The sequence below is a fragment of the Ursus maritimus genome, unplaced genomic scaffold (assembly GCF_017311325.1).
Source record: "Ursus maritimus isolate PB19 unplaced genomic scaffold, ASM1731132v1 scaffold_5, whole genome shotgun sequence".
NCBI lineage: Eukaryota > Metazoa > Chordata > Mammalia > Carnivora > Ursidae > Ursus > Ursus maritimus.
The window spans coordinates 68,253,954-68,273,618 of record NW_024426663.1 but is presented as its reverse complement, the minus strand read 5'-3'; the positions used below and the strand labels follow the sequence as shown (position 1 = coordinate 68,273,618).

Sequence of the window (19,665 nt, the reverse complement as noted above, 5' to 3'; positions counted from 1 at the left end):
CCCCGCCTCGGCTGCCGCGGGCTCTCCGGCCCCTCCGGTTCGCTCCCTTCCCCCTCCCGGCCCCGCTCCGGGTGTCGGAGCAGGAGCGGCGGGAGTCAAGCCCTCGCTCGCGGCGCTCGCCATTCTCCGCGCCGCCCGCCCTCTGCAGCCCGGGGTGGGCTGCGTGCGTGGCTGCCACAGCTGCCCCCTCTGCCCAGACAGGAGTGGCTACGCGGCGCATTGATGTTGGCTTCCAAGTTCTGTGGGATTCATTCAGCTGGAAAACATGCTAATTTAAAAAAAATTATTTGTAGCTATTTATTAGCCAGAGTGAACACATGTGTTGCTTTTAGATGGCTTCCAAAGTTGTTTTTTCTTCCCCCTTAGTTCTGGTGGGCCATGAAATGGCGTAATCAGGTACTTGGGCGCACCTGTTCCATACCTAAGCCTGATCCCTGAGAACTCAGACACAGGGCCCCTGATCTCGAGAGTGGACGAGTGGGTCGGGAGGGTGAAGACCAGGGCCTGGGACCTTTGGACGAATTCAGTAAGTAAACTGTAGGTGGTTGATTTCCCAATGAACTTAGACACCTTCATCCAAACCGTCATTGCCGGAGGGAGAAATGCCTCACGCTGGCTCGGCCTCGAAAGAATTTATTTCCAGTCACTAAAGGGCAGGTAGGCAGAGAAGATTGCAGAGGGCAATCTGAAAGGACCGATAGAATATTCGTTTCTAACGCACTCACTTGCTAAACACCAGTTACATTAATCTGGCAGAGTATTTTAACCTTTCTCTTCTCTAAACATTCTTGGGTTTTGGTGACAGGCTGCTTGGAAACTTGTGTGTTTTCGTAGGGAGGATTAAATCTCCCTCTTAAGGGAGTTTTAGAATTAAGAGTAGTAATTGAAAAAAAGAAATCTAGGGAGTATATGGGTGTTTAGGATTAAGTAGACCTCTGGGTTCAAGTGTTCAAGTGTCTCAAAAGAAGCAGCTGAGGGGCGCCTGGGTGACACAGCGGTTAGGCGTCTGCCTTCGGCTCAGGGCGTGATCCCAGCGTTATGGGATCGAGCCCCACATCAGGCTCCTCCGCTATGAGCCTGCTTCTTCCTCTCCCACTCCCCCGGCTTGTGTTCCCTCTCTCGCTGGCTGTCTCTATCTCTGTCGAATAAATAAATAAAATCTTAAAAAAAAAAAAAAAGAAGCAGCTGAGCTCTGTTTGGCCATTATTTATATAAATAAGCCTTCCCAATGAATTAATATTTGGTTAAATATTCTGCATCTTCCTTAAAAAAAAAAAAAAGGAGGGGGGAAGTGAACTTAAATTTGAACGTGTGTGAGGCCTTTTCCTTAAAGCCTTGAAACCTTGCTTGTCTTTCATTAGTCCAGGTATGTCACCTCCCCCCCACCCCCTCGCCGCCATCAACATCAGCCGTCATGGAGGACCTGCCATCTTTGGGGCATTCTTTAGGATCTGAAGATTATAGCCTGCTTGTTTGGGCTTTTGATGTGTTTAGATGAAAGTGGTCCCAGTAGTCCAAACTCAAAGTTACTTACCTCCCCAAATAAGGACTTTGAATTATATCAAAGTTCAGGCTTTTTTGGCTGTTACTGATTTTCTTCTCTTACAGGATCTGTTTTCCCACATTTTTTTTTTTGATTACTCGTATTACGACCAGGCATGTGCCAGGTTGTGATTTAAGTTGTTTTGGAAGGAGTCCTTTTCTTGGCAAACATGGCAGTTTGGAGATTGCTTTTAGGGTGAGAGTTTGTGTGCTTTTTAAAAGCTTGCTTTTTAAAAAACAACTAACTCACTTAGATCGGTAACCATATGGTTAAGATACCCTACAAGTGATGCTTTCCCCATGTGAGTCAATGAAGCAGCTCTTGGATACTTCCTTCCCTCTGAGCAGCTGTTTTATCATTGCACAGCGAAAGACTATACTTTCAGGGGTCATTTCTATAGTTTGTTATGACTGCACAGCAGTCATTCATGTAGCAAATTTTTTTTTTAAAGATTTTATTTATGCGACAGAGATAGAGACAGCCAGCGAGAGAGGGAACACAAGCAGGGGGAGTGGGAGAGGAAGAAGCAGGCTCATAGCGGAAGAGCCTGATGTGGGGCTTGATCCCATAACACCGGGATCACGCCCTGAGCCGAAGGCAGACGCTTAACCGCTGTGCCACCCAGGGGCCCCTCATTTAGCAAATATTAACTGAGTGCCTGCTTGGTATCTCTATTTTAGGTCCTGGGAAGTTAGCAGGGAATAACATTTCCTCTTTTAAAAAAACTCGCAGAGTTTAAAAATATAATCTCAGTTTCCTGAGCAAGAACCTGGTGAAATAATGTATATTTCAGAGTAAAAAGCATCTTTTTACTTAAGCGATTATGTTTATTTAAGCATATTTAAGGAATATTGCATTCGAACAAATTCAGTGGCTGGAGGTTTATAGTAGGGGAGTGTGGTTCTTCCTAGCTTCTAGTCCCATGCCCTCGAGACATAAAACGTGGGGGTGCTTTCTTAGAGACTTTTCTGTATGCCATAAAAACATGTGTTTTTTTCTTAGAATAAATTGTCACATTTGACTATAACTGTCATCCTACACGAATATCCTTCTGTACCGATATGGATAGGTCTGTCTCCTAGCTACTAGCGAGGGGATCTTCCTCCTAAGCAAGATGCCATCATTTGTTTACCCCGCTCTTTTGATGGCCGCTGACATTTGCTTCTAATTTTTAGCAACTGTGTCAGATGTCGAAATGAGACATCCCTGCACATGGCTTTTTTTTTTTTTTTATGCCTACTACTAGGATTTTTGTAGAACGTTAACTAGAAGTGGTACTTCTAGGCCTTTTAAAGTTTTCATAGATAATGCTCAGTTGTTATTCAAGAAGTTTATACAAATTTATGCTCAGTGTACAAGGTAATTTACCTTTAAAGAGTGAATTTTTGCCTGTGGGCTTGCGTGATGTCAAGTGTGGAATTGAAAGGTAAAGGGATGGTGCTCGTGTCCTTAGGAATTCTTAGCCAGAGGGGCAAGGTCGGGAAGGGCTAGGGTGCTCTGATGTTATCTGGAGTCTTGGGGAAGAGGGCATTTCTGCACTGTCTTAGGGTCATGTGTGGTGTGGGATGAGGGCTTGCTTAGGATTGCTGACTTTTGAAACCTGATTGGGTTTTTGCTGGCATTGCGAATTCTAGAAGGAGGAAGTGCAGGGCAAAATCTCATCTCAAGAGGAAGGCATTTTAAATTCCCAGATTCACCAAAATAAAAAAAGAAAGAAAGAAAAAGGCAGGGGGGGGGGCTTCTAAATCATTTTAGTTTCTAAAGAATCAGGCGAGGAGGATCTTCTAATAAAATTCAAATGAACTCAAATATTACTTCATGGGAAGGTTATTCTCTACCTGCCCTCTGTCCCCATAGCTTAGATGTTTACTGTCTTTTTCCCAGCTAGCCTCTAACTCCTTGAGACTAGCACAGTGTCAGTTTCTACTGCTGTCCTCCAGCACAGGGCCTATCTGTAGTAAGATATTCAGTGCATGTGTGATGAATAAATAATGAATGAATGAGTCTTCTAATAGGAGAAGAAAACCAGAAGAGCAGTGATTATGAAGCATGAAGCAGCTCAGTGGGTAGAAGGGGGCCAGGGTGCAGACTGGAGTTTCCACTAGCAGCAAGGACTGTGCAGGGAACACCTGACAGACAGAGGTGGAGAGAAACCAGCTCACTAGCCTTAAGAGCTGGAAAGGAGTATGGACTTCAGCCCCAGACACTGGGTTTGAGGAAGGAAGTAACATGATGAGCTTTGCATTTAGAAAGATGACCCTGGAATATTAATCATTTAAGGGATGCCAGCAGAAGAATCAGGAAGGAGAAGGAAAGACAACAAGAATCTCCAGGACCTAGTGACCAGATGTGAGGCAGGAGTGTGAGTCCCCTGGATGCAGGTGTCATTGGCCAAATCAGAGCTGAAGCAAGCGGAAGATTTCATTTGGGGACCTGTTGCATTTTTCATGATTGGGGAGGCTGTTTGATTTTGGAGCTCAGGATAGAGGTCTGAGCTAGAAATATGGCTCTGGAGGGTCATTCCGCACAAAGGACGAAGAAGCATAACAGTCCCAGGAAGAGAATGTGGAGTGAGGAAAGATGGTGGACTTACGGTAAAATCCTAGAATTTGCATGAGCAAAGAATTCCCAGCACTGCGTCCTGAGGGAGGGGGAAGAAGGGAGTACGGGGGTGTGAAGTGGGCAAAGAAAGAATGGTAGATGCTTCATGGGAAGGAAAGCGCTGGATGTGGCTGAGTGGTCTTACAAGGTGAGGCTGGAGAACAGTTGGTTGTGAGGGTAAGCAGGTCCAGGGTGCGAGTATAGGCTAGCATTTGCAGTTTTCAGATATGTGGTTGATAAATAACAAAAGTAGAATCACTACCTAGGTTGCAGCATAAAAGTTTGTATTAGATTTTATTTTTTTTATAGCTGTAAAAATCAAGGCATTGAATTAGATGGTTTTTCAAGTTCATTTTAACTGTATGTCTGTGACTATGTTATGGTTGTACAAATATATCTTTTTCTTGAATTCTGATCTCTTTGATTTACTTGATGTATCATGCTTTTCACTGCATAAGGCAGCTTCATATATACATGATCATAATATTGAGACATATGCAGGGATCATTGTTTTAATATTTTATGGATTAAAATACAAAAATAGAACAATATAAGGAAACCATTTACCGATTCCTTACCTTCAATATTTTAAATATTACTTCATTTATCACCCCTTATTCTTCCATTTTTCTAATTCTGAAATATTAAATCCAGGACTAATCCAGGACATAATTTCACCTGTAACTGTTTCACTTTAAATATCTGACAGGTACAGACTTAAAAACAAAAACAAAAAAAACCCAAAACCAAAATGTCAGTATTGACTCCAAATTAGCCATACCTTAGTATCATCCCAGTTCTCGCTTGTTTTTGTTGTTTTTAGCATGACCACAAGGTAGACATTTCTTTGGAATTAACAGTGATCTGTAGGAAGTTTTTTGTTTTTGTTTTTTTTTTAAGATTTTATTTATTTATTTGAGAGAGAGAGAGCGTGCAGGAGTTGGGGGATGGGCAGAGGGAGACGCAGATTCCCCTGCTGAACAGGGAACCCCACCAGGCCAATTCTCAGACTCCTGGATCATGACCTGAGCTGAAGGCTTAACCGACTGAGCCACCCAGGCGCCCTGCAGGAAGTATTTTGTACTGCCATTTTGTATTTGTAAGAATGAGAGGTTGAGTAAGGGCCCTGCCTACCGAAGAGTAGCCCTTCCTCTGTGCTTTCATCCTTAGAGTACCTTCTCTCTGATGACAGAAGGCTAACAAGTTGCAGATTAAAAAGTGTGTGTGTGTGTGTGTGTGTGTGTGTGTAGAGGAAGAGAGGGTATTTCTTCAGAGTACGGGCACTGTTTTTCCCCAGGAGCTCTGAACAATTCCATCTCCTGTCATATCTTGTCATCCCCAATTGGTTTTCCAACCAATCCTGTTGCCAGGGGAATTCTCTGTGCTGATTGGCTGAGGCCGGGGCCATCTGAACCAATCGCGGTGGCAAGGCTACATTAACTCCATGGAGTTAAAACAACAGGCCTTTCTGGAGCTGGGAGTGAGCTCAGCCTCTTCCTGCCACCTAACCCTGTAGGCATGACAGTGAGACCACAATGTCTGCCGCAGTATCTTCAAGTCACCATTATAAGCATCTGTGATGAAGGAGCCCTTTGTGTGACAAGGACATAGCTGCCCCAGTGTCAACCATAGGAAACTGACAGCGTAAGCAAACCTTAAATGTGTGTTGCATAATTAAGTCAAGCACGTGTAGTGTATGTTCCTTACTCTTAAGAACAGGAAATGAAAGTGTGAAGATATTCTTAAAATTCTTTTTAATTAATTTAGTTTAGAGAGAGGGAGAGAAAATGTGTGCGTGGGGGGCCGTGGCCCTGTGCAAGTGGGGGAGGGGGAGAGGGAGAGAATCTCAAGCAGACTCCCCACTGAGCTCGGAGCCCCCATAAGGGGCTCCGACTCAGGGCCCATGAGATCAGGACCTGAGGTGAAACCAAGAGTCCCAGGCTTAACCCACCCAGGCTCCCCAAGTATGAAAATATTCTTGAACATTAGCCAATAAAACACTACATTCATTTAAGAATCAACATAGGTACAAAGGATTGGGTTTTGCAAGTATGGTGCTTAGAAATTTGGAGACAGAAGTAAGTTTGTTTTCATTGAGCAAGAAATACATTTTAATTTTTTTTTTTTTTAGTTTTCACTTTTTAATTTATATTTTTTAATCGTGAAATAATTTTAGATTTGCAGAAAAGTTACAAAGTTAGTAACTGACAGTTCCTGTATACCCCCCACCACACCCCCCAGCCAGTTTCCCCTGTTGTTTTAACATCGTATATTACCATGGTAATGTCAAAACAAGGAAACTAGCATTGGTTCATTACTGTGCACTAAACTCCAGGCTTTATTTGTATTCCACGAATGTCCAATCCAGGATATCATGTTGCATTTAGTTCTAACTTGATGTGAAACTAAGTTAGTAGTCCAAATTACAGCACAATGTCTCAAAAATGAAGCAGGAATGGTATTAGAAATGAAGCCATACAGATCAAATCAGATTTTGGCTATTTTAGACACTTTATAATTTTTGCCATTTGGCAAAAGCCCATTTAGACTATTCCACTGGTTTATGACAGAGGCTGAAACAGTCTAAGGGCAAAATAGATTCATGCTCTCTGCATTTAAATTTTGCCTCCAACATTTAGCTTCAAGTCTGGTTTTTGGACAAGCCACTTAATCTCCTGTGTTTTTTCCCCCCTCATCTGTAAAAAAAGGAGAATACTAGTATCTACCTGGTAGAGTGGTTTGAGGATTAAATGACATAATTCCTGCAGAGTGCTAGGAATGAGGTGTCTAGCTATGTTTGTGATTTATTCTTATTATTTTGAATAAGGACTGCCTTCAAGTTCCTTTTTCTCTTTTTTTAAAGCTTTTTAATGTCTGTAACGTAAATAGAAGTCCAAGAGAAATATTCATGCTATGTTAAATAAATTCTTTGCAAATACTTTGTGAAGTACTTCAGAAGTAACAATTCACATGGAATCAGCTGGTATTATTACAACTTTCATTCAGTTCAGGTTTAGTTTTGTAGCCTTATTTACGGCCTGTGGTTTTTTTTTTCCTTCAGGATGCTGAAGGCCAATATATTTACATAAGTGAGTAGTATATATTAGAGAGGGCACAGAGACACATGCTTCTCACCTCCTGCCTTCTCTTCCATCCCCCCAGCATCCCTCCAAGACACAGGGGCCATTAAGCTCACACCTTGCATTCTTGGGATGGCTTTCCAGGTATTCATTCAGATTTTTTAAACATAATTTTTAAAATAGATTTTATTTTATTTATTTGAGAGAGAGAGAGAGCATGAGCGACATGGAGGGGCAGAGGGAGAAGGAAAAGCAGACACCCCACCGAGCAGGGAGCCCGACATGGGGCTCAATCCCAGGACCCTGAGACCATGACCCAAGCTGAAGGCAGATGCTCAACCGACTGAGTCACCCACGTGCCCCTACACACTGAGATTTTTGATGGAATTTTCTGTTATTTTGCTTTGTGTGTATCTTTTCCGTTTCTGTTTTCTATTTCCTTGCCCCCCTCCCTTTTTAAAGTACCTATTTTGTTATGGAAAATGTCAACATACAGAGCAGTGGAGACTGACCCCTTTATTCAGCTTTTAAAATGATGAGCTCTTGGGGCGCCTGGGTAGCGCAGTCGTTAAGCATCTGCCTTTGGCTCAGGGCATGATCCCAGGGTCATGGGATCGAGCCCCGCATCAGGGTCCCTGCCCCTCTGGGAGCCTGCTTCTTCCTCTCCCACTCCCCCCTGCTTGTGTTCCCTCTCTTGCTGGCTGTCTCTCTCTGTCAAATAAATAAATAAAATCTTTAAAAAAAAAAAAAATGGTGAGCTCTGGAGTGCCCGGGTGGCTCAGTCAGTTGAGCATTCAGCTCCTGATTTTGGCTCAGGTCACGATCTCACTCAGATGGACTGAGCCATCAGGCATCCCTGCCTATGTCATTATTAACACCTTTTTCAGTTCCTTACGTCGTACAAAGGCAGAGGCTTGATCATATTCAGATTTCATTTGTGATGCTAGCAACCGTTTTAGCACATTGCCTAGATCTTTTCATTCCTTAGTGGTTGCTAAGTATTGATAGTTTACTTTTTTTTTTTTTAAAGATTTTATTTATTCACTTGACAGAGAGAAAGGCAGCCAGCGAGAGAGGGAACACAAGCAGGGGGTGTGGGAGAGGAAGAAGCAGGCTCCCAGCAGAGGAGCCCGATGTGGGGCTCGATGTGGGGCTCGGGAACGCCAGGATCACACCCTGAGATGAAGGCAGACGCTTAAGGACTGAGCCACCCAGGCGCCCCCTGATGTTTACTTTTATCATTCCTTCTTCATTTATTGGCTTGAATACATGTATACAAAGCAACTTTGCCTTGTAAATTAGTTGCTGTGAGCTGTTGTTTTTAATAGGAAAAGCAAGATAAATGCCTTATTCTTTCTTTGATTATTTACTTTTCAAAACAATGAGTTGGCTGTCTTTCAAAAAAATCCGTATTGTTATGACTCTGTGGATATTAGCATATTTGATGTAGTTCGGTCCCTAGCATTTATCATTCTTACATGCTTTATGTCCTTCTTTGGCCGTTTTCGTATTTGGCATTTTCAAGTTGGATGCTGTGTTCTTGACATAACCTTAGCGGTCTTTGGCCACTCCTTGCTTCCTAGCATAACAAGGTACATCTTTTACCCCCCCCCCACCAGAGCTAGAATTAGGTTTTTCTCTAAAGATCCCTGGTTGCTTTTAGTGGGAAATGGTAGAGACTCTGACCTGCACACAAGGTATTTGTGAAGCTTTTGAAATCTTTTCAGTGGTCGAGCGGAGGAATGTTTCTCTTAAGATTAAATACATGGTACGTTGAGGACAGCAGGAATTTTTGTCTTGGTCTTTTATCTTCAGCTGTATCTTTCTTCTGCGTTGACAATCTCAATACCGTAGATGCTGAGATTGAGGGAATAGCATATGATTGGCAGTTTACTATACGCCTCTGTGCGTCTCCATTATAATACCAGTGCTACCATCAACAACGTGATTACTGAATGCAGCTTAAATCTTTTTAAGTTCTTTTGTTCTTTGCTCTATCCCACTAGGAGTGTACAATCAAATGACTGTTTCCAAAGCACTTGGATTGGTTCTTCTCTGCTCCTAACTCCAACGAGCTACCCAGTGTCATTTTCTTTTGTATACTTAGGGATTTTTTTAGAAGTTGATTTTGTTTCACATTGTGTAAACTGTATGCTGCATTAGGTTTATTTGCTGAAATCTAGGTTCTTTTTATATTCCCTTCATTCTGTTTTCTTCCCCTCCCTTTGATGACCATTTAAAAAAAAAGTTGTAGTTTACATTAAAAAAAACAGAAACAAGGTGCACCGGGTTGCTCAGTCAGAGGAACATGCAGTCTTGATCTTGGGGTTGTGAGTTTGAGCCCCACGTTGGGTGTAGAGATTATTTAAATGAAAACGTAAAACAAAAAGAAACAAATACAGGTACATTTGTGCCCTTAGATTAAACAGTAGTCTAAAATTAAACTAGTATAGGAAACATTTTCTTCCACCTGCTTTTTTTTTTTTTTTTTTTTTTTTGACTTCACATTTCCTCCTGTAGTTCGCTCCCTGCCTTGTGCGTATGTTTTTTGCATTTTTGTCAGGGTGTCTTTATTTTTTTTTTTTTTTTTTTTTTTTTTTTTTAAAGATTTTATTCATTTATGTGACAGAGAGACAGCCAGCGAGAGAGGGAACACAAGCAGGTGAGTGAGAGAGGAAGAAGCAGGCTCATAGCAGAAGAGCCCGATGTGGGGCTCGATCCCGGAACGCCAGGATCACGCCCTGAGCTGAAGGCAGACGCTTTAACGACTGCGCTACCCAGGCGCCCTGTCAGGGTGTCTTTAGAATAGATTCTTAGCAGTGGGTTCCTGGATCAAAAGGTACATGCATACGTACTTAATTTTGCCAGATATGGTCAGATCCCCTTCCTTAGGGATTGTGCTATTTTGCATTCCCATAGCAGTTTATGAGAGTGTGTATTTCCTCACAAGCTTGCCAACCGAGCGTGTTTTCAGACCTTTGGGTTTTTGCCAATCTGATAAGGTGAGCAGTGGTGTCTCAGTGTAGATCCATTGTAATTTGCTGGCTCAATTCTGATGACTAGCTTCAACATTTCTGAAAACATGCTAGTGTCCCTTGTAGTTGCTTTGCTTGCTTTCTCCCTCCTCCTCCCCTCCTCCTCCCCTCTTCCTCCCCCTCCTCCCGCTCCTTTTCCTCTTCCTCCTTCTCTCCTCTTCCTCCTTTTTTGAAGTAGGTAGTGGGTAGGTGGGTATTTGAAATAAGCTATTGTCTTCTTGTTGATTTTTATTAAAAAGGCAAACGACTTAGGTTTTCATCTTACAATTCTTACTTGAAGGAAGAACCAATATGTGAGTGGAGTCCTACGGGCCACCTTTCCTTAGTTCTTTGAATTTAGGAATTTAGAAACTATCAGCTTCTCTCCTTCTTTACCCTCACCCTTCTCTCCACCTTGCTGGTGGATAGTCGTCTTACTGTCAAGATTACATAAGGCAGGTAAAGCAAGCATTCATTCTTGTGATGATGTCGTACGGGCTTACCTCTCCCAGGCAGTGTACTGGTGTTGTGGGCTCAGGGCTGGCTGACATGAATAAAAGTCTGCCAGTGTGAGGAAGGGAAGATCATTTCATCGATATCCCACAACTTAAATACTATGATGTAAAAGTTAACAATACTTAAATTCTGTGATATATAGGTAATACCTTTTATGTTACATGATAAGGTGATAAGAGAGGAAAGAAAAAGATATTTGCTATATATTTATATATGTTGATAGATACACACATAAACATACTAGAGACAAAATAAGGAGGGAATACTTTGGACAGTTACAGTCCTCCTTTCTGTAGCTTGTCACATGGTCATAGCGGGTATTTATAACTACCTTCTTTCACTACTCACTCTCTGTTGCCTTTGCCTTCAGCAAGCACCTCAGCTGGTTGTGGATCTTTGCCAGGTAGGGTGACTCGAATCTTTATTCCTGAAGGGTCTGAGCCATTAGTAGTCCTCTTTGAATTGGGTCGTTGTAGCTTTCCATTGACTTTAATCATAGGGCGTCTTACTACTAAGAGACACTGTCGGGGTCTCCTGTGGTATCGAACATCTTCCTTGCCCCCACTGGGCTTTAGCAGTCTGCTTTACCCTTGCTAGTCAGGATCTGGCACCCCAGCCAGTGTGCTCATTCCCTTCCTTGCTTTGTGGATTCAGAGACACAAGGAGTTCAAAGTGGCCTGGTGACAGTCTTGACTTCGAGTTCAGTGGAATTCTTGTCTCCTGGTAGAAGCATTCATCCTTTTGGAACTAAGACCTCTAGACCAACAGAACATAAAGTCACAAAGACTGGAAGCAAAAATTGTGCCAGTGGGCCACTAGGGGTCATAGTGAATGATGTTACTCCCGTTTCCACTCCTTGATTCCTTGATCTGTGAATTCTGGTTATGACCACACAGCATCACGTTGCCGCCCAGCTGTAGTGTAACTGAGTCTGCAGAAGGCCATCCCACCATTCTGTCAATCCAGCAGCTTGAGGATGGTGGGGAACATGATGAGACCATGCATTCCATGTGTACAGACCCACCGCACCATTTCATTTACTGTGAAGTGAGATGCTTGATCAGAAGCAGTGCTGTGTGGAATACCATGGTAGAGGGTAGCGCATTCCACGAGTCAATGAATGGTAGCTGTAGCGCAGGTGTTGCATGCAGGGAAGGCAAATCGTTATCCAGCGTGTCTATTCCAGAAAGAACAAAACACTGTCCCTTCCACGGTGGAAGTGGTCCAGTGTAATCCACCCGCTACCAGGTAACTGGCTCATCACTTCACAGAATGGTGCCATATTGGGGGTTCGGAATCGGTCTCTTCTGTTGGCAGATTGGGCCAACAGTCAATGGTGGTCAGAGCCAGGTGGGCCTCGGCGAGTGGAAGTCTGTGTTGCTGAACATCTGCGTAACCTCCATCCCTGTCACCACAGGCACTTTGTTTGTAAGCCCGCTGGGCAATGACAGGAGTGGCTGGGGAAAGAGGCTGCGTGGCATCTGCAGAACAGGTCATCCTATCCGCTTGATTTTTAAAATCGCCCTTAGCTGCAGTCAGTCTTTGATGAGCATTCACATGAGACACAAACAGCTTCACTTTCTTCTCCTTCCCCTCCTCCTCCTTTTACCTGTTCAGATAGGTCTACATACATACCTCATCTTCGTCTTTCCACAGAGCCAATTTTCCAATCATGTTCTTTCCGCTTCCCCAGTCCTCCACCCAAACCATTGACCATAGCTGGTGCCTCAGTATCGAATCTCATATCTGGCCACTTCTCCTTTTAAGCAAAGTGAACAACCAGGTGCGTTGTTTGAAATCTGCCCCCAGAGAAGGTCTCCCTTGACTGTTGTCCTTCACAGCTGTCCCAGGGAGGGACTAGTGCGGTACAGGTGCGCCCTTACTGGTGGTGATTGCATATGTTGCAGACTCACCTGTTAACCAGGTCCCAGTCTTCCCTTCCTCTGTTAGCTAATTCTAGGGAATGCCTCATGAGGCCACAGGTGCAGGCTGGAGAGGGTAAGTAGTGTAGCAGGAGTGGGGACCTTGGGCATTTGGGCCACTTCTTTTTTTTTTAGACTGTAACTTTTTAAAAAAAATTTACATTCAATTAGCCAACATACAGTGCATCATTAGTTTAGGTGTAGTGTGCAGGGATTGAGCAGTTGCGTATAACACCCAGTGGTCATCACATCACGTGCCCTCCTTGATTGGGCCACTTCTTCATGTAACTTACTTGTGCCTTCAGGGCCTCTTTGGGCCTGATTGCATATATGCCACTTCCATTTGGTAACCAAGTGTTGCTGTACCCAGCTTTATAGCCTGGTGGGTCAGATAACACCCAGTTCATGATGGGCAGCTCAGGTCACATGGTAACTTGATAGTCTGTGGTCACGCCTCCAGCCCCTACTAAGGTGCAGTAGCAAGCCAAGAACTCTTTCTTGCAAGCAAAGTAGCTATCCTCGGAGGATGGCAGGGCTTTGCTCCAAAGTCATAAGGACCTGCACTGTCCTTCACCTATGGAGGCCTGCCAGAGGCTCAAAACATCATCCCTGTCTGCTTCTGCCACTGCATGCATTATTGGATCTGGTGGATCATAACCCAAGTGGTGAAGCAGCTTGGACCTGTTGCAGAGCCTTCTCTTGGTCTGGACCCCACTCAAAAGTAGTAGCTTTTCAGGTCGTTTGGTAAAGGGGTTGGAATAGCGCACCTGGATAGGTTGCCTCCAGAATTGAAAGAGGCCCACCACATTATAGAGGGCAATCTGCTTTGATCAGTCTATAGGTTTAAATATTGATCTCACCCAAAACCACTTCACAGAAACACCAGAACAATGTTTGACCAACTATCTGGGCACCCAACAGTAAAATTAACCCATCCTACTTCCTTCTAAAATTGAAATACACACTTCATTCTTCAATAAACATTGTGGTCTTTTTCTCCCCTTTGTTTTAGTTCAGATATAGATAACATGAGAAGATATGTTTTTGTATTTTATTACCCGCTATTTATTGTAAACTATGTTTAGTCCTTGCAATTGGAAGGTTTTTTTTTCCTTCAGATGCATACCCATGGAAAGTTTGCATCTCCGTTTTGCGAACGTGATCGTAGTGCAGGGAATAAAAGTTTACAGACAAGGTCTGTTTTCCTTGTTTATTATTAGTGGACAATTAGATCTCATTGTCAGTAAAAATTGATGGCTGCAGCTTCCAATTTATTGAGCCTGTGCTAATAAATGCAACAGTTGTTCATAATTTGGTGGTAAATGACCTTTAAATGTAGATGTTTACAGAGGCGGTCCTTGGGGAACAATTTAACTTCCAAATGACACCCATGAGTCCTTGTTATCATTTAAATATGCTTCCCTTTGTCAATAACAGAATAACAAATACTGGTTAGATTTCTAATGTTGATTCAGATACCAGGGAACCTGCTGAATAAATTAGTGTACATTTGATTTATATTGACCAAAATTTTTTACATTGCTGTGTTACAGGTCAAGGTGACATGCATTTAAATGCATTGCAGTGCAGAGGTCCTGCTTGACTGACATGAATGCTTACACTGCTTTTAATTAACTTTTAAATACTGTCCTAAAATTCCTTCTCAAATACCAGCTAAATTATTAGAAACTGGACTGAAATTAACTTAGTAGGGAGAAACCTTATTTTAAAAGTCAATAATCTTGATCTTTCCCATAAAAATGATTGGAGTAAATTATTGCTACATTTTTATCTTACGATTTGTGAGGAAATCAGATCTGCTTTTTCCATCGTAGACTCTGAATTCATTATCTGTGGGTTTTCCATGGATAATTTTGCAGAAATAACCTGAGATAGTACTGAAAAAAAAACTTGCAAAGTAAACAACAGTTTTACCTAGTGCAGGAAGTACTTTATCAAGGAAATGCATTTTCTTACTGCTATGAACTTTTTCACTGATATTGTCATGTGTATATGGAAGGAGGATGGTTTGCAGGGGGAAGATATGAATTAATTTTGTCAGCCACTCATTAGTAGTCCAAAGTAGTATATGTTTTAGGCAAGCTTTAATCAACACCTCATTTGCCCTTTGAAAGAGTATCTTCACAATGGATGCTGCTTCTTTTGCACATTGATAATATTGGATAAAAAGCATTTTGCTATCAGTGTCAAATTTATCTCATGTATGACCCATGCAGGAAGGTTTACCTAGTTAAAAAGTTTAGAACCGAAATGCACAAGGGTTTCTTTTCTTTTTTGTTTTTGTTTTAATCATGAAAATCTTTGTAGTTAATCAAAAAGTGTGCTTTGGGAATTCAGGATAACCTTCTGAGCTTTGCTTCCCGAGAAGCTGTGTGTAATCAAAAGGCAGCACAAAGCTCCTCTCCTTTAAAACTTTGCATCCCTCTGCACTTTTTCGTGTAAAGAGAGCCCCCCTCTGAAGCCAGAAGGGACATCCCCTCAGCCTGCCTGCAGTGAATGGCATCTGTCTTGGGATATCAGTTTCAGCCACAGTGTGGTTTCTTAGCCTGGAGCCTTGTCCCTAGGTTTCTTGTATCCAGAACAGCATTAACCCCAGCTTGTCCAGAAGGGGAAAAGGAGTAATAGTGTGGAAAATACCAATAAGAGAGACAAGAAAGTGGACCTTAGAAAATTGAAAGTGGTGAGAGAATGACAAATGCTGCATGTTGCAGGGGATGAGTTATTCAGTAGTAGGAATGCTTCTGAATGACAGAGAGGGAGGGAGAGAGAGAGAGTCATGTAGCCTTTCTCTCAAGTGGGCATGCACCGAAGGAGTGATTGAAGAATGGAAAGGCTTCTGGGTGTTAGTCTGATGCTGAGAGGAGGCAGGGAGTTGGAGAAAACAGGCTGTCAACTTGACGATGCAGTTGGTGGACGGCCACGCCCCTGGTGGATGGGACATGGGAACTCCATCCAAATGAGGGCGTGGCTTCTGGTGCGAATACCTGGCTGCTGAGGCTATGATGCCCAGCCCGTGCACGTGCTCACGCTGGGGCTCTTTACAAACTGCCAGTGTCTGGGTCCCACCCTTGGGGAGTCTGATGGTTCTTGGGTATGGATTGAGCATGAGAATTTTTAAAACGTCCCTGGATGATTCTAATGAGCAATGAGAAATAGCGCACTGCCCTAAAAATGTCCCCAAGGTGCTTGTGCAGATCATTAAGGCACATTACTTGCCCCACTACATCTTAATACGGTAGGTCATTGGTTCTTGGGAATGATTAAATATACAGATTTTCAGGCTCTCTGCCCAGAGATTCTCATGTAATTGGGGACTTCAGCTCTGGTATAGTTTAAAAGCTCTCTAGTTGATTTTACTTTGTAGCCCAGCCTGCAAATTATGGAATGCAAATTACGGAGTAGGTGACTTGCCCCGTTTTGAAAAAGACACCCTACGGAGTGCGTAGTTAGCATGAAGGAGAAAGTCAGTTTTGTTTTAAAGCTTTAAAGGACGGGTTCACATTCTGATTCAGCAGAAGTGGCCCTAGGACATAGGTCCTGAACCGTGAACTGCTCTTGAGTCCTTGGAGTCATCAACTAAATGAACTGAAGCTTTCCTTTTTTTTCTTCTTTTTTTCCAAGATTTTTTTTTTAAGCAATCTCTGTACCCAACGTGGGGCTCAAACCCACAACCCCGAGATCAAGAGTCACATGCTCCACTGACTGAGCCAGCCATGTCCCCTTAAACTTCTCTGACCTCAGCAGAGTTAAGGAACTTCTAAAGAGGGTCATTACTAAGCTTTGGAGCCAGACATACCCGGTTCTGCATTCTGCATTCCTACTCACTAGTGAGGGGACTTGTGCAAGTCATAAACCTCCCTGAGTTCTTATTTCCCTAAAATGCTTACCTCATTTTTCTCTCAAGCCTCCCCTGTTCCAGGCACATGGTAGGAAGTTGCCACGTGGGCAGCTCTTGTTATTTCTAGTACTCATAACTAAGTTTTTGCCAGTAAGATTAACATGTCATGGTGTATTTTACCGTCCTTTCATCTAATAGGAAAATTTTTTCTTTCTTTCTCAGTTTTGAGTGATTACACATTTAATTCGCGGCTTTAAATGAATTCTTTTTGAAAAGTGATATCAAAAGATCCTTGCAGTGCTTTCACATTAGGGAATGACATCTAAAGTGTCCCAGTCGGTCACCTCACCAGTAAGAACACATGAAAAACGTTGATTATGTGGTGAAACGACCAAATGTTGAAAACTGCTATTTCTCGATCGCAGAACCCATAGGTGACATTCCGGCCACTCTTCTTTGCTTTAGATGTCTAACAGCGTTCTCAGATAATACTTTGAATTGGTTGTCTATATTCTTCAAATATGAAGTCTTTTACAAACTTCTGTTTGTAGTGTTTGAGTATATGGCGCTAGCTTGGTGGCGGAGGTGAGGCCAGTCCCTAACCAAATCCATTCTTGGTGCTTTGCTCTGAGCAGGAAGTAGAACTTTTTTTTTTTTTTTTTTTTAAGATTTTACTTATTCAGGAGGGGGGGAAGGGCAGAGACAGAGGGAGAAGCAGACTCCCCACTGAGCAGGAAGCCCCAGGTGGGGCTCGATTCCAGGACCCTGAGATCATGACCTGAGCCCAGGGCAGATGCTTCACCGACTGAGCCACCCAGGTGTCCCATGGCCCATGTTGACTTTATCCATAAACTGTCTAGAACTCTTTCTTGTGTCTAGTAGACACGCCCTATCAAAACCCATTAATGATAGAGTTGTAACAGATGAGAAAAACAGTGACATGGAAAGTTACTGAGAACACCAGAGAGTTCTATATTAAGAACTTCATTTTTATGGGGGAAAAAGTATGTACCTCTTTTGGATTGCCCAGGCAAAGATGCACTTCTAAAGCAGTCTTCTCTTTGTATTCTTGCCATCTCTTGCTTGAGGCTTATGCCGTCTAGGGGGAGCACCGCAGAGCAGAAGGTGCCTGCGCTTGACCTGGCTTCTCACCTTGCCTCACCTTCTCATGCTTCCTTCTTCTCGTTGGTGGGAGGGGGGAGTGCTAACATGGCGAGCCGTAGGGGTAGAAAAAGGAATGCTGATAATGAATGACAAGCTCCTCGTGCAGGGCAAGGCATGGACTGGAAGGTAGTTGCTGTTACTATCCAGGACCTGGGATGCAGGGGGAGAATGGTGCGTTCTCTTTACCACAAGCAGGGCACGAGATTGTTCATTTCACTTTCTGTGTCGTCAGCTCTGTGTCTCACCTGGGCATCTCTGCTCTTCTGCTCCCTGCCACCTGCGCTGGGCCCGTAGTCGCATGGGTTTACACTGCATAGGAGGGAGCTGTTGAGCCTGCCAGGTGGATTGCCCATGGTAGACTGTGTGCTCCGGAAACTGTAATGCAGCCTGCTGAGATTCTCGTGACGAGCACAGTGACTCTGGACCGAAGAGCCAGCAGCCCCAGAGACCAGGATCCCACCAGAACCATCTGGGTCCCCAGGGCTCTGGCGTTGCTGGTGCCCAAGTGGTTCTGAGGGGAGGGTCGTGCCAGTGCCTAATGGAAGGGGTTCCCAGGTAGGCCAGGAACAGATTTGGGGGTCAGAGTTGAAACATGCACCTGGTTCATTGGGACTTAACTTAGGCAATCAGAGAGTTTTCCAGTATTTCCATTAAGCACTAGAGAGGACCTTAGAAACTCAGTACTAAGGATGATCCATGGTACAGTGGGTTTTGGTAATTTGAGGAAGTGTTCCGCAACTTAAATCTCCAGTAATGTGTAGAGTTAAAATATAGGAAACATTTTCACATTAACAAATGGATATAGAACCAAAATGCCAAGAACTGGCTCATTAAATAATAATGGCCAAAAAGGACTTTATGTTGAAATGGACTTTAGCACTGCTCTTGTTTGATTTGCCCAGTTTTTGCTTCCTTTGGCTGCCCTGGGTCTGTTCAAGAGCACCTTGTATGGTGGAGCCCTGTGGAACCGTGAACTGGCCTCCTGAACTTCCTGTCTACCATTTCGTATTGAAGCCGTTATAAACAGTTCCGCTGGTTTCTTCAGGTGATGTACAGACAGTTACTAAATGAGTGTGGGTAGACGCTGAGTTCTTAAGCTGACTACAGTACTTTCGCCGTCTTCTCCTCCTCCGCCCCCTCCTCCTCCTCCTCCCTCTTCTCCTCTTTTTAAGTAGGCTCCATGCCCAGCGTGGAGCCCAACGCAGGGCTTGAACCCACGACCCTGAGATTAATACCTGAGCTGAGATCAGGAGAGTCAGACACTTAACCAACTGAGCCACCCGGACGCCCCTGAAAGTGTATATTTTACACGGTTTTTTTGGGGTTTGGTTTTGTTTTTAGGTTTGGAAGGTTTTTTTTTTAAGCAACATTTGCTTTATGTTACAGATATATTCATTTTTGTTGGCCATTGATAACAGCATCAGCTTATAAAAGTGAAGAAATACTAGTCTTTGAAAGCATAACATACTAGTCTCTGAAAGCATAACATATTTGAACTGATCATTTCCTTAATTAATGTATTTGTGACATTGTATGCTAGTGAAATTTAAGGAAGAGTTCTGTAAGAGATGGGTTGGGAATTATGAATGATCAGTGCCCTGTAACCTCTATGCTCTTAGTCTCAACATACAGTGGAAGCAAAGCTTTTATCTATTATAGAGAAGGATCATTAACAATGCAACTTAATAGATCAGGTATCTGATCAAATATCTGAATGCCTGCTGAGTGCCAGCCACGTATATACTGATGAATGTAAGGCCTGACCCTAGCCCTTCAAAGACTTCACAGTTACGTACTGGCACCACATGACACGGTGTTTACGAGGCAGTAATGACTGCTTTTTGGTAACAAATACAAAATAGTAAATTGCATTGAATGGAGATTTTGAGAATGAGATCAGAGGAGTAAAGTACCTTCAAGAAATCATGCTTAAGCCACATTTTGAAGACTAAGCAGGATTTAGAGA

General features: G+C 43.2%; 1 protein-coding gene across 1 annotated transcript in view; it reads left to right on the top strand.

The window, feature by feature from the left end:
* Positions 1–19,665, top strand: part of SNX24 (sorting nexin 24) — a 154,606-nt gene that overhangs the window by 268 nt on the left and 134,673 nt on the right. The window lies entirely within an intron of this gene.